The sequence below is a fragment of the Tauraco erythrolophus genome, chromosome W, assembly GCF_009769465.1.
Source record: "Tauraco erythrolophus isolate bTauEry1 chromosome W, bTauEry1.pri, whole genome shotgun sequence".
Taxonomy (NCBI): Eukaryota; Metazoa; Chordata; class Aves; order Musophagiformes; family Musophagidae; genus Tauraco; species Tauraco erythrolophus.
The window spans coordinates 19923196-19936044 of NC_141497.1; the positions used below are offsets into that span (position 1 = coordinate 19923196).

The 12849-nt window shown below is 46.2% G+C and overlaps 1 protein-coding gene across 3 annotated transcripts in view; it reads left to right on the plus strand.

Annotated features, from left to right (window-relative positions):
- The first annotated feature begins 3634 nt into the window (after positions 1-3634).
- LOC147526261 (polycomb group RING finger protein 3-like) overlaps positions 3635-12849 on the plus strand; it is a 220240-nt gene continuing 211025 nt past the window's right edge. For all 3 annotated transcript variants that reach the window (XM_086630189.1, XM_086630191.1, XM_086630190.1), the window contains exon 1: positions 3635-3727. The gene's annotated coding sequence lies outside the window, so the exon portion shown is untranslated. The remainder of the gene's footprint in view (positions 3728-12849) is intronic.

Consider the following 12849-nt stretch of genomic DNA (forward strand, 5'->3'; position numbering starts at 1 on the left):
AAATATGCTTTTAAAACAAGAAGGGGGAATGATAGGGAAACCCCCTCAACGAAAGAATAGCTAAAGCGTTATATGTGTTAAATTTCTTAAATCGATGAAAAGATGATCTAGCTCCGATGGCTAAACATTTTGGGATGGATAAAATGTCACATATCAGTCAAAATCCAGCACAGGCCATGGTTAGAGATTTGAGAACAGGAAAGTGAGAAGGACCGTATAAGCTAATAACGGGTATGCTTGTGTCTCTGCAGGCCAAGAAAGTCAATGGGTACCTGCAAGGTGCGTGAAGCCTTATCTACAACGAGAGCATCCGCCGACACATAGAACGCCGACAGCCGCACAAAACGAATGTCAGTAGGCCTATGGTAAAAAGCCATTTGGTACCTCAGCTGTGGGAGGCCCCCAAGAGTGACTGGGAAAGAACTAAGAAACAGTGTGAGAGGACATTTGGAAAATAATTGACTAATATTAAATTAATAACAAAGAATTACAAACTGGACTTAGCTGTGAGTACGTAATTTTGAAAAAAGAAGCTGGGAGGGTTGTTGTTGAACAACATGTTGCGATCAGCAAAAAACGCTGTGAGCCAGCAGAGCACATACTTGGCAGCCTTATTGCACGCACTGGCCACGCGTGCAGCAACGCCGCGTCAGTGCTCTGTTTCATAGACTCTGTTGAGGGTATAAAAGAGATGGCTCAGAGCGGAGCGGAGGGAGGCTACAGAGCACACTTTGTGGATAAACAGGGGACGCCCTGAAGGTGCTGCGCCTGCCTCCCTTCTCCGCGATGACCCTGCTGATTGACACCCTCCTGCTCAGCAGAATCTTGGGCATAATCGAGATGGTGAAAGCAATGTGCTGCATGATCTTGTCTGATCACTCAGAATCAATTCATGAAACGATACAAAAATTGAAGGATCTAGTGAATGAATTACAGGTTTGTGGAGGAGCAAGGCACGGACCCCGCTGAGTGCTCCAGGTGAAAGCACAGGCGAAATCATGTATTGAGCCAAGCTGGCAATCTTATATACATGCAACAAGCCCCCCTCCCGCATTTGGTCCCAGTCCTTATTTACTGTAAGAACATCTTTCTGTTCTTCTTCCCAAGGTCGCTGTTCTCAGCTCTGTGTCCAGCACATCTGTTGTTGTTATCTGTTGCTTGCAGTTCTCATGCACTTCTATCTTTTGTGTTCCATGATCTCATGGGAAACTATTTTCTGTCCCACAGTCTCAGGGGAATTCAGTCTCCCACATCTCCCCCTTCTTGTTTTAGCATGACAGCAAATGCGTTTCGGTTCAGGGCTTTCATAAAAGCATTCTGTAAGCACTGCAATAAACAAAGCACTACACAAGCCAATATTAATAAAATTATCAACACCATTAATCCTGCTTTCACTAAAGGTCTAATAGAATCTACATCAATACCATCCCCGGGGCGGGGAGGGAGGGAAGGACCCAGCCGCCTTGTGACGGCCACCCCCGTCGCTGCCTTCTTGTTGTTGCTCTGGCCGCTCGCGCTCCGTAGCCGCCGCCGCCACATCCGGGAGTTATTAGGTAAGAAAGATCTGTGGCAAATACCGATTGCAGCAACCCTTTTGTGTATGGCGAAGTGAGTCCCGATTCTTTCACACTTCGCCTTATCTCCTTGATTAACCCGAATTGAACCCCCTCCCACCGAGGAGGACCATCAGCTGCAATAGAACCGGCACAGCGGGGCACGCAGCGTGTTTCCGGCCCCTCCAGCCGCGGTTCGCTTCCGCACTCCTCCCCATCCATCGGTCGATGAAGCGGAGAGTACGGGGGCGGCTGGCGGGAGTGCCGATATATCAACATCGCTGGAAAGGGGGGGGGAGGGAATAAGTCTGGCTCTCGTTCGGGGTCCTGGATCAAAAGGATTCGATGTTGATTTTTCCAGGCCGGCAGCTCTACACGGTTCCTCTGCCGGTGGGGCCGCGGGGGAGACGGTGCCGCCGGGGCTGCGGGGGGAGGCGGACGCCGACGCCCCCTCGCTCCCACTCTCTCCCGCCGCGCCCTTCAACGCCTCAAACACAGCGCGCCAGGCTGTCAGCTGTCGCTGCGCAGCGGCATCCCCACGGGTGGCTGCGTCCCAAAGTTTAACGTCCATAGTGTCCCAACTCCTTGTCATATATATATTTAAAGAGTTTGCCTCCGGTACATGGGCCGATACCAAAACCAGGAGTTTTACCAAGTCAGTGTTGTTGACAGTGCCGTTCTGTTTCTTTAGCACTTTTGTCAACACCTTAAGTACAGATTTGTGTTCCGTTGAAGCCGTGCTTCCCATCGTTCCCAGCTGCTTTACCTCCTCCCGTTGAGGAAATTACCGCTTACCTCTTCCTGTTGAGGTAAGCGTCCCTTCTCTTGTCGAAGCAATTGCTACGCAGCCTTTTCCGTTCCTAGTTCAGCTGGACTTCTCTACCCCTTATTTCTTTTCTCTTTCGGATCCTTATTTCTTCTCTCTTCCGGGTCCCTGTTCGGGCACCATTTGTGGAGGATTAAGGCACGGACCCCACTGAGTGCTTCAGGCAAAAGCACAGGCGAAATCGTTTATTGAGCCAAGCTGGCAATCTTATATACATGCGACAAGCTCCCCTCCCGCATTTGGTCCCAGTCCTTGTTTACTGTAAGAATATTTTCTGTTCTTCTTTCCAAGGTCGCTGTTCTCAGTTCCGTGTCCTGCACATCTGTTCTTTTTACCTGTTGTTTGCAGTTCTCACACGCTTCTATTTTTGTGTCCCACGGTCTCAGGGGAATTCCGTCTCCCACACGTATTCTTTAGTATAGGCTGGGTATATAGAACAATTAGTTCTGGGGACTCATTACCAGATGGTCTTATCTGCTCCTTCTCAGGTCGTTCCTCACAGACAATAGGGTTCCGGTTAACAGTTCCCGTTACCTTTATGGCTCTAGATGGCTCTGCTTATCTGCTCCTTCTCAGGTCAAGCTGCCCTAATTTCGTCATTCAGGAGCCTCTTACCTATACGATTCTTGCTTGCGACAGAGCTTTGGTATTTTGCTAAACTATTTGCTGTGCTGCAATGCCTGACTGAGTGTTATTTTCCATATCAGCACAAGGGCTATTTCTGGGTAAATTCGCCCCTCACCTAATCACTCCCATCTCGACAAAAGGTAGCATGCAAGGATGCTACCTGAAAAAACTGTGCGTGCATGAGGGAGCAATACCGGGCTAGGAATCCCACAGAGGCCACCCTAAGGAGAAACGCAGAGTACAGCAGAGAGGTATTCTCCATCCTGAGCTTAGGGGGGAACCGGAAAAACACTGTTCCCCTTTTAGCACACGCATAACGGAGTTGGATAGGAGGAATAGATGACGCAAAACCAATCCCATATCTCGAGAGAGGCAAGGATATAGATGTGAGCGTATGTGTACGCACAGTGCGCATGCGTTATATGCATGACACGCTCACTCGGCTTCATTCGGTCCGCACTCGGCTATTTCCGTCTCTTTGTTTTAAACTCTGAGTTGGAATATTGGAAAGGGGAAGGAGGAGAAAAGACAGAAAGTATTTTTTCCTTCTTTTTTTTTTTTTTTCGGAGGTAGGAAAAAATAAAATGAGAACTGGAAGGAAAAGGGGATGGGAATCAACTTCCTGAAGATAAAAGATTCCTGCTCCTCCCCCTTCTCTTAGCGGCCGGGTACAGCGCTGCTCATCTTCTCTTCTGTTGCCGTCGCTGGTATTAGTTGACAGGTTAGTCTGCCGCCCTCCGGTGCTGGGGAGGGGAGGGGGAGGGGGAGCGGGACGGACAGGACACGACACGACACGACACTGGGTCGGGTGTGGGCAGGCTGTGCTTGAACTTTTTGTGATGCAGAAAACGCATGTTATTGTCTCGGTGGGTTCGGTGGTATTTAAATAGACAGTGTGGTTTTGTTTTTTTTTTTTTTTTTTTTTTTTGTGCGTGTGTTTTTTTTTTTTTCCCTCTCCTTAACCCCCCCCCTTACCTTTTTCGTGCTTAAGGGTAGATTCTGCCCACCAAAGGGAAAGGTGTCTTTTCCTTTAAAAAAAAACCCATACAAACTCCCCCCCCCCCCCCCTTCCCCTCTCCCTTCTGTTTTCACTCCTCCCCTTCCTATTCCAACTATTAAGCTTCCTGGCTTCTGGAGAAGTGGTAACGCTTCTTTCTTTCTGAGTGCCTAGTCAGCGTGCCCCTGTATCCTGCCAACAGACTCTTGTCCTCAGGTTTGCATGGAGGTCTCGCATTACTGTGGGTTGGCTTAGGTATGTAGCTCAGCAGGGTTATAAAGAACGTTTGTGGAGATGTGGTGGCGGAGTTTGGACTAGAGCTGAGCTGTGTTCAGAGCGCTCGCTTCATCTCTGTTAATGGTTTTGCATTGATTAAACCCCCATTGTTGGGAGGGAACCTGTCTGTAGTCAGAATGGAGTGGGCGTATTCCTTGCTAAATGGCCTCATTTATACAGATGTGGGGTTTTGATGTTGTATATGGCTTAGGATTTTCAAGTCCTGTGAGAAGTAGGAATTGAAGTAGCACTGGTAGATTAAAAAAGGAATGTTTGTGGTTTGCATTGCCGCCCCCCCCCCCCCCCCCCCCCCCGAGTATTTGTTGAATGTCGTAGTTTTCTACTACCAAGTTCTATTCGTTTTCTACAAATGTTGAATTTGTCAGTGAGTTGTGGTGCTATGAAATAACGTGGCAGTCGGTCTCTTGTTGAAAAGTAATTGATTTTGCTTCAGAACGTCCTACGAAGAAACTGCTGGAGACAACACTTCAATACTATGGTTATATAATACTTGGATGCTCTTTGTTAGTTCACATGTATTTTCGTTTCGGGAAATGTACTATGTAACTACTATAACTCTGTGTGTGCATAGTCTCAAATCAGTTTAGTGGGGTTGGTTGTTTTTGTTTGTTTTTTTTTTTTTTTTCCTTCTGGATGTGAAATATGGATGACTGAGAAACCTAGATCTAGAAACTCTGTTTGATTACCCATGTGTGCTCTAGAATGTTCCTTTAGAAGTGTTTTGCTTTGGTATTTTTCAGTCCTACATAATTGTCTACCTATGTTTCTTGAATTAAAGTTGTGGATGAGAAGGCTAAAATAAAAAAAAAATCAGATGCTATTTAAACACAATATTTATTCTAACTTTGAAATCTCATGTGCATAACGATCCTTCTGGACTAAAGTAATTTTAGACCAAAATGTTGGACTCTCCAGGAAGCTACTTCAGGAATATATTAAAAAATATTTGCATGGAAACTTTAAGCTAGGTATGATCTGTAAAGTGGATGTACGTTTTGAAAAACACTGCAAATGTAACGAGATCTTGCAAGAATGCGAGTGTAGAATATTCCTATTTGTTTATATGTGTGTATATAACTCTTCATCCTTTTATATTGGGATAGTGGTCTGACTGGTACATAGTTTGAGACAGAGATACTAAATAGAAGCCTTTATCAGCAGTCTTTAGTGATGCAACAGGTTTCAGAATGTTGATATTCTTGAATGTCCCGTGATTTACACTGTTTCCTTTTTAATATTACTAGTAAAAAGGGTTGAGTAACAGTTCAAACTACCAACTTGTGCTGGGATAGGTACTCTATCACGTTTGAAGGGAGGCCAGAGAAAACTGATTTAAGAATGTCAGATTAGAATGTCTCATTGAAATAAGTTAACAGCTAGAAAGACACTGCTCAATTCAAGAATCTATTATTTGGTACAGGACTTGTATTGGAGTCCTGTCTCTAGGATAAATTGATAATTTTAATAAAAGACAGATTTTTGGGAAGATGAAAGTCAAGGCTCACAGATTTTGTTCTAAATATACTTGCCATGCTAAAGTAGTTAATGCAATAAAAGGGTGGAGAGGGTGGGGTTGCACTGCTTTAAAACCAGCCCTTGCTATTGTGATATATACTGTTGTGTTTTATTGTTGATTGAAACAGATACTGTATGCAGCAGTTCTTGCTGTAGTCTATTTTGAAGAGCTGAGGAAAAACTTGCTGCTCTTCTTCAAATCAGGCTTCTGTTAAGTTAATCTTCTGAATAAATACTTCTGTATTTAAATTGCTAGCATATAAAATATTCTCTGTGGTGAGAATTTAGGAGCTGGAAAAAGCTTATTTGCTATTGAAGATTTGAATGAAACTTGTCATTACAGAGGTCTGAAAGTCTTACAAGCATATTGCAGGACAGGAAAAAAAGAGCAATGACTTGATAGGTAATGCCATTTTCCTTTTTCTACCAAAAGGAAAACTTAATTTAAAGTGAAAGTTGAGTTGAGGGAAAAAAAAAAAGCAAGCAAGCTTGTGTTTTGGCTTCATTAGCATCCAAACTCTAAAATGTCTCCTTTCATAGAGTTCAAGTCTGTAGGAATAGATGTATCTACTTCAGAGAACTTGATTTTTTTTTTTTTTTTTTTGAAACCTACCTTGTATAGTAAGAGGGCATCAAATTGCCCTTGCTTGCTTTATGAAGCGCTTGACACACATTCTTTTTAGAGATGTCCTGGTTTCAGCTAGGACAGAGTTAGCTCTTCTTTTTAGCAGCTAGAAGAGCTCCGTGTTTTGGTTTTAGTCTGAGACTTGCTCTGAGAAGAATGCTGATAGCGCACTGATGTTTATAGTTGGCACTGAGGTCTCAAGGACTTTTTCAGCTGCTGTGTTCTTCCCAGTGTGCAGGAGTACAACGGGATAGGGGGGAGCATGGCTGGGACAGAGGGTTCATGATTCCCCTTATGATTTGTACTTAGACTTAGGATTGAGGGCCAAACTGGCCAATTAGTATTCCATATCATGCAGTGTCATGCCCAGTATGAAAGTGAGGGTCAGCTGGAAAGAAGGGCCTTTGCTCTTCTGGGGCTCTCGCTCTCAGAGTGCTCTCTCTGTCTCGCTCTCTATTTTCGGGCCTCTTGCTCGTCCAGGATTGCGGTTTCGGGACTTATCTGTTTCGGGATCGTTAGTTCGGGACGAGATGGACCTCGGTGAAGGGGTGGTGAGCAATTGCACCATACGTCGCTTGTTTGTATATATTTATCATTGTACATATATGTATATATTCATATATTAGTAGTAGTAGTAGTATTAAACTGTTCTTATCTCAACCCACAGGTTTCTTTCCCTTTTCTCCTTGAATTCCCTTCCTTATCCCCAGGGGGTGGGGGAGGGTGAGTGAGTAGCTGTGTGGAGTTAAGTTGCTGGAGTGGCCTAAACCATGACAAGAGATGATTCTTTATAGTGGCAAATGTAATTCTCATATATTGTCTCTTGGTACAGGCTAGTTGAAAAAAGTGAATTTACTATGAGCAGCTTTCTTCATTTAGAAATGCATAGTTAAATAACAATATGTTATCATTAGGGACTTCATTTAAAAAAAAAAAACAACCTCAAAACCAACTGTAAACAAAAAACCCACCCTAAACAAAACCCTGCCCCTAAGTGCATGTGCACCCCCCTCCTTCCCCCCCAGCTGTTCATAGTCAACCTGTCATTCCTCATACTTGTGAATGATTTGTGCTATGTTTCGCAGAAGGATAAAGAAATTGAGTTCTTAACATGTTTTCTTTAAAATAATAATAATAAAGGTAGAGAAGGGACCTAAATAAGTGTGTGAGGCAGTATGGTGAGCTCAAGACTTAACTGTTCTGGTTAGGTTTTGGAAACCAGTCATGTAGCAATGACTGCCTCTTGTCCAGCTTGTAGTTAGGCGATGTGGAGTCAGCTGGGCAAAGTATTGAGGAGATTTAAGTGAGAACTGGAGATATCATGGGTGGATATGTTGTTATGATGGAGGAAAGTAAAGGCATAAAGGCAAAAGAAACCAGACTGTTAGTTCTATTGCTCATGGAACGACTTGTTTGCACAGATAAAAAATGGTTGAGTTTGTTTAAAATGATGGGAAGGGAATTCATGATATCCTTGTATGTTCGGGTCACTGTTAACCATTCTACATTTTAACCTTGTGACTGACACTAACATTAAAACTGACAATATGTAAAAATGCTTATTTTAGTGGTAGTAGCTACCGTTTTTAGGTGAAACTGAGGATGTGTTTGCTTTGTGACTAGCACAGTATAGTAGGAAACGTGTGTGTGTTGGGGAATGTGTGCTTTGCAGTTTGTGCTTAAGAGCAATTTTTTTTCAAGTTACTGGAAAAAAGATTTAACTGCTGGCTTGTGAACGATTATTTAGTTCATAAATTAAACTTATGAACTTATAATTTTTTTTTTTTATTTTCACCCTTATGCATTGCCATGGTTTAATCTCAGCCAGCAACTAAATGCCATACAGCTGCTTACTTGCTTCCTTCTCCTCACCCCCACCCCAGGGTGGGATGGGGGACAATTGGAAGGGCAAAAGTGAGAAACTCATGGATTGAGATAAAAACAGTTTAATAATTAAAAAGAAATAATAATAAATTGTAAGGAAAAAAATACAGAGAGGAAAATAAAACCAAAGAAAAAAAGTGATGCAAGTGAAAACAACTGCTCACCACCAACTGACTGATGTCCGGCCAGTCCCCAAGCAGCAACCCCCTTGCCAACCTCCCCACTAGTTTTATTGCTGAGCATGACGTCCTATGGCATGGAATATCCCTTTGGTCAGTTGGGGTCAGCTATCTCAACTATGTTCCCTCCTAGCTTCTTCTGCACCTCCAACCTACTTGCTGATGGGGCAGTGTGAGGAGCAGAAAAGGCCTTGTTACTGCTGAGCAGTGCTTACACAGCAACTAAAACGTCAGTGTGTTATCAACACTATTTTAAGCGCAAATCCAAAACATAGCCCCGTACTAGCTACTATGAATAAATTTAACTCTATCCCAGCCAAAACCAGGACATGTATAATGAGACTGTGTATGATATTCTATTTTCAGTGGATCATTTATCTATTGCAATGTTACCGGATACGCTAAGAACCTCATAACTGAGATTTTTGATTTAATGTTTAAAAAAAAAAAGACACTGGCCCTATAGATTATCTTGGCTATATTCTCATGTCATGTGCATGCAAATATTAATCTAAAAGTATAAATGGTTCCTATTTGTTTTGATTTTTTTTTTAATTAAAAAAGCCAACAAAACAAACCCACCCTCCTCCAAAAAAACAAGCACACACAATGGAAAAACCCATACAGCCTGCAATGACCAGGGTTGCTTTTTCTTTTGGTAAGGTGGTGTCCTTATACAATCCCTTCCTAGCACCTGAAAGAACAAGGTAAAAAGTATGAGCCAACTGGTGAACTATGAGCGTTCATTACTTAGAATGTAATGTATTATGTGCAGATGGCATTTGATCATAGAATCATAGAATCATAGAATGGTTAGGGCTGGAAGGGACCTTCAAAGGTCATCTAGTCCAACCCCCCTGCAAGGAACAGGGATATCTCCAACTAGATCAGGTTGCTCAGGGCCTCATCCAACCGGGCCTTGAACGTCTCCAGGGATGGAGCATCCACCACCTCTCTGGGCAACCTGTTCCAGTGTTCTACAACTCTCATGGTAAAAAATTTTTTCCTAATATCCAACCTGAATCTACCTCCCTCTATTTTAAAACCATTACCCCTTGTCCTGTCACAACTGGCCCTCTTGAACAGCCTCTCCCCATCTTTCTTGTAGGCCCCCTTGAGGTACTGGAAGACCGCTATAAGGTCACCCCGGAGCCTCCTCTTCTCCAGGCTGAACAGCCCCAACTCTTTCAGCCTGTCCTCATAGGAAAGGTGCTCCAGCCCTCTTATCATCTTCGTGGCCCTCCTCTGGACCCTCTCCAACTGGTCCATGTCCTTCTTATGTTGGGGACTCCAGAACTGGACGCAATACTCCAAGTGAGGTCTCACGAGGGCAGAGTAGAGGGGGAGAATCACCTCCCTTGACCTGCTGGCCACGCTCCTCTTGATGCAGCCCAGGACGCGGTTGGCCTTCTGGGCCGCAAGAGCACATTGCCGGCTCATATTGAGCTTCTCGTCCACCAGTACTCCCAAGTCCTTCTCCTCAGGGCTGCTCACGATCCATTCTCCGCCCAGTCTGTATTTGTGCCTGGGATTGCCATGACCCAGATGTAGGACCTTGCACTTGGCCTGGTTAAACTTCATGAGGTTGGTACGGGCCCACCTCTCCAGCCTGTCGAGGTCCCTCTGGATGGCATCCCTCCCTTCCAGCGTGTCGACGGCACCACACAGCTTGGTGTCATCGGCGAACTTGCTGAGGGTGCACTCCATGCCACTGTCCACGTCACCGACAAAGATGTTGAAGAGGGCCGGGCCCAACACGGACCCCTGAGGGACGCCACTCGTGACCGGTCTCCACATGGACATCGAGCTGTTGACCACTACTCTCTGAGTACGGCCATTGAGCCAATTCCTTATCCACCGAGTGGTCCATCCATCAAACCCATGCCTCTCTAGTTTAGAGAGAAGAATGTCGTGCGGGACAGTGTCAAAAGCTTTGCACAAGTCCAGGTAGATGACATCCGTTGGTCGACCCTTGTCCACCGATGTTGTCACCCCATCATAAAAGGCCACCAAGTTGGTCAGGCACGATCTGCCTTTGGTGAAGCCATGTTGGCTGTCACCCACCACCTCCTTGCTCTCCATGTGCCTTAGCATGGTTCCCAGGAGAATCTGCTCCATGACCTTGCCAGGCACAGAGGTGAGGCTGACCGGCCTGTAGTTGCCCGGGTCCTCCTTGTTCCCCTTTTTAAAAATGGGGGTTATGTTCCCTCTCTTCCAGTCATCGGGGACCTCGCCAGACCGCCACGACTTCTCAAATACAATGGCCAGTGGCTTGGCAACTTCATCCGCCAGTTCCTTCAGGACCCGCGGATGGATCTCATCAGGTCCCATGGACTTGTGCACCTTCAAGTTCCTCAGATGTTCCCGAACCTGCTCTTCAAGTACAGTGGGCGGTGGTTCATCCTCACAGTCCCTGCTAGTTCTTTCCACAGCTTGGGTGGTAAGACAAGAGGCTTTATCAGTGAAGACTGAGGCAAAAAATTCATTGAGTACCTCAGCCTTCTCTATGTCGCGGGTGACCAGAGCACCAGTATCCTTCCGGAGGGGGCCTACATTCTCCTTGGACTTCCTTTTGTCCCCTACATACCTATAGAAGCATTTCTTATTGCTTTTTATATCCCTTGCCAAATTCAATTCCTTCAGGGCTTTAGCCTTCCTCACCTGATCCCTGGTCACTCGCACAGCTTCTCTGTATTCCTCCCAGGCTATCTGTCTCCGCTTCCACCCTCTGTAGGCTAACCTCTTCATTTTCAGTTGGTCCAGGAGCTCCTTGCTCATCCACGCAGGCCTCCTGGCCTTTTTGCCCGACTTGTTCTTCGTCGGGATGCACCTCTGCTGAGCTTGGAGGAGGTGCTCCTTGAATGTGGACCAACTTTCCTGGGCCCCTCGTCCCTCCAGGGCCGCCTCCCATGGCACTTTGCCCATCAGGTCCTTGAAGAGGCCGAAGTCTGCCTTCTTAAAGTCTAGGGTACAGAGCTTGCTGAGTGGTTTCCTTGCTGCCCCATGGATCTTGAACTCCACCGTGTCGTGGTCACTGCAGCCAAGGCTGTCCTTAAGTTTCACCTCACCCACTAGTCCCTCCCTGTTGGTGAGCACAAGGTCGAGCATGGCACCCCTCCTTGTCGGCTCCTCTATCACCTGCAGGAGGAAGTTGTCATCCACGCATTCCAGGAACCTCCTGGACTGCCTGTGCCCTGCCGTATTGTCTCTCCAACAGATGTCAGGGTGGTTGAAGTCCCCCATGAGGACCAGGGCTTGTGACCGCGAGGCTGCTCCTATCTGGCTATAAAGCGCCTCATCTGCTCTGTCCTCCTGGCCAGGTGGCCTGTAACAGACCCCTACCGTAACATCCCCTATCCGTCTCCGTCCTCTAATCTTGACCCATAAGCTCTCTGTCAGCTCCTCCTCCGACCCCAGGCGAAGCTCCACGCATTCCAGCCGGTTGCTGACGTAGAGAGCGACACCCCCTCCTCGTCTCCCCTTCCTGTCCTTTCTAAAAAGCTTATACCCCTCCATGTTGACACTCCAGTCATAGGAGTCGTCCCACCACGTCTCCGTGATGCCAATAAGGTCGTAGCCCTGCTCATGTGCACGCATCTCCAGCTCATCCTGTTTATTTCCCATGCTGCGTGCGTTGGTGTACATACACTTCAGCTGGGCCTCCGACAAAGCCGACTCGCTGGCTGGAGCGACAGGGGTTCTCTTGGACGGCAGCGTAAGTTCGTTTGAACATACTTGCGATCCTTCCCCAGCCTCTGGACCCTCAGTGCTGGCACTGGTGCCATGCTGACAGCGGTATGAATCTGACTTCTTGGCTGGAGCGGCTGGAATTCCCTTCTTCTGTTCTACGGGTACTTCCAGCATATCTTTATCATTCTTGATATTCCCCCCTTCCCCCTTCATATCTAGTTTAAAGCCCTGCCAATGAGCCCTGCTAGCTTTTGAGCTAAGACCCTGGTTCCCCTCTGAGAAAGGCATCTTCCATCCGGTACCATCAGACCTGGTTCAGGGAAAGCCTCCCCATGATCAAAGAAACCAAATTTCCGTCGGTGGCACCAGCCTCTGAGCCATCTGTTAATCAAATCTGATTTTCTGTTCCTCTCTATGTTCTTTCCTGCCACTAAAGGGATTGAAGAAAACACTACCTGGGCTCCTGACCCTTCGACCAATTGCCCCAATGCCCTAAAGTCCCTTTTGATGGCCTTTGGACTTCTCTCTGTTAGCTCATCACTACCAACTTGCATTACCAGTAATGGATAATAATCAGAGGGCCGTAGCAGACTAGGGAGTTTCCTAGTGACGTCCCTGACGCGGGCCCCAGGGAGGCAGCAGACTTCCCTGTGGGT